Source organism: Schistocerca americana, chromosome 3 (genome assembly GCF_021461395.2).
Source record: "Schistocerca americana isolate TAMUIC-IGC-003095 chromosome 3, iqSchAmer2.1, whole genome shotgun sequence".
Lineage (NCBI taxonomy): Eukaryota > Metazoa > Arthropoda > Insecta > Orthoptera > Acrididae > Schistocerca > Schistocerca americana.
Window position 1 is genome coordinate 591,692,918 of NC_060121.1, and position 2,500 is coordinate 591,695,417.

At 62.6% G+C, this 2,500-nt stretch overlaps 1 pseudogene; it reads right to left on the reverse strand.

The window, feature by feature from the left end:
- Nucleotides 1–2,500, reverse strand: part of LOC124607568 — a 7,971-nt pseudogene that overhangs the window by 2,772 nt on the left and 2,699 nt on the right.

Genomic DNA, 2,500 nt, shown 5'->3' on the forward strand with positions numbered 1-2,500 from the left:
CGTCAAGCTGCTCCACCAGGTGGCTACGTGGATTGAAGACACAGCGACCCGCCGTGGAAAATTGCAGCCCCAGGTACCGGAAGGTTTCACCCACACGCAGGGCAGGCATGGTGGTATTGCCTGCTGTGAAGGTGACATTGCTGTCCACCTTCACCTTCTTCTCGCGCCCTGACGCGACTAAGGCGAGGGTGAAACACTTCCGGGCGTTGATCTGCAGCCCCAGGTGGGCGAGGGCTGCGGTAGCTGCGTCGATGAGGGACTGCAAGCCCCTCGGGGTCGCTGCAAACAGCAAGACGTCATCTGCAAAGGCCGCAGCGTTGACTCTGCGACCGAGAATCCGAGCTCCGATGTGGGAGGGCAGTTGGCCTAAAACGTAGTCCACCGCAAAGTTGAACAGGAGGGGGGAGAGGGGATCGCCCTGGCGAACGCCCCGTGCTGGCTGCACAGACACGCCCACGCCGGCGCCGTCCGCTATCACTGTCGTGCTGCCCTCGTAGCACCGCTCGACATACTCGACAAAGCAATCCGGCAGGCCATGCGCCTTCAGCACGGGCCGAAGGGCAGCATGATCTACCGAATCGAATGCCTTAGATACGTCGATCGATGCCACAAAGACAGAGCGGCAGGAGCGAACTGCGTCGGTGAGAGCAGTGTCCAAGATGAAGGTATTTTCCAACATCCCATCCCGAGGGATGAATGCCCGCTGACGTTCGTCCACAGCACATGCGCGCATCAGGCGTGACGCGAGAACCTTGTGAAAGGTCCGCGCCAACACCGAGCAGACCGTAATGGGGCGAAAGTCAGCGGGGGATGTTGGTGCAGCCGTTTTCGGGAGAAGGGACGTCCGCGCGCGAAGCAGGCGTTCCGGAAGGGCGCGGGCCAGAAGGAAGAGATTCATCACTTTCACCAGGACTTCGTGCGGCAGGCGCCGCAACTCCGCTGGGGTAAGGCCGTCCGGCCCGGCTGCTGATCCCCTGGGCGGCAACGCGGCGGCGACCTCCTCATGTGTGACCGGCCCCCATATGCACTCGAGAGCGACAGGCTCTGAGTGCGGGAGGAGGCGGTCACGAATGAAGCCCGCGGTGGAGATGGGCTTCTTGGTGAAGAGGTCCGCCCAGAAGTCCAGCAGACCAGGGATGGCAGGTGGCGGCTGGAGCAGGGTGCCATCCAAGAGGCCGCGCACGCAACGTGCACGCGACCGTCGGAAGGCATCCTGCGTTCTCGCGTACTCCCAGCGGCGCCGCTTGCGCTTCTGCGTCGGCGGCGCGGCAGGCGGCCGCTTCGATGGTTGGCGCGGCCGCTGTGTCCTGGTGATCGATCTCTCCCCTCTGGACCCGACCGACGCAAGGGCATCCGGGAGCATGCCCAGGATGACATCGGGCGGCGTGCCCCGCCCCAGACCTATGACACGATCCAGGGCAGAGAAACGCTGGGCGGAAGCGGGTAGCCCCGCCAGATGCTCCCAGATGGCGGCGTCAGTCGGCCCCTCCGGCGGCGGCCCGGTGGTGTCGGCCGCGAAGTCCTCGGCTGCGTCGACGGGCGGCGCAGCGGCCTCGCCCGCGTCAGGCAGCGGGCTCGCTGCTCCCCGGCGGGACGCCGGCTCTTCCCCCCGACCGATCTCAAGCGCCTCCATGAATTGGCGGACAAGCTGCTTGTGGGCAGCTTGCCGCCGTCGGCACTTGATTGCCTCGAGCGTTCGGTCGGGGAACATCCTGATGAGTTCTTGATTGACGAAGAAGAACCGGGCGTCCCTCTCAAGGAACAGTTCGGCCTCCGCCTTGGCGAGCGACAGGACTTCTTCCTCCGTCCACCTCGCGCGATGCCTCTCCGTGACGATCTCCGCGTTGGCGGCCGCAAGATGTTGGCGGCGGCGATGGACCCCGAGACCGTTCTTGGTTGTAAAGCTGCGGTGGCACTCACTACAGGTATACATAGCTGCAAAAGTTACAAAATTTTCGGCACGGCCGGTTGGCCGGCTAGGTGCTGGGGGAGTTGGGGTGGCACCTTCAGCGGAAGGGCCACCACTTATTCTCTGCTTACTGCCCCCAACTAAAAAAGGGATAGTGCGAGGGGGGGCTGGTAACCCCCCCAAGCCCCTGGTGCGGTCTTCCACTCTGCGAAAATCAGCGGGCCCACGAGAAGGGGAGAAGACCGCAGGAGAGGAGAGGCTAAGAGGGCTAGGCCCATGTATTGCGCATCACTCTCCCTGTAACTATAACCCAAGGAAGGCACCTCGCAGCAGCAGCACGACTACATCAAGACCGCACTTCGAGAAGCCAAGTCCGGATGCAGCCACACCGCCGCCACTTGGCCACCTTAAGAGAGTCATAGTTACTCCCGCCGTTTACCCGCGCTTGCTTGAATTTCTTCACGTTGACATTCAGAGCACTGGGCAGAAATCACATTGCGTCAACACCCGCTAGGGCCATCGCAATGCTTTGTTTTAATTAGACAGTCGGATTCCCCCAGTCCGTGCCAGTTCTGAGTTGATCGTTGAATG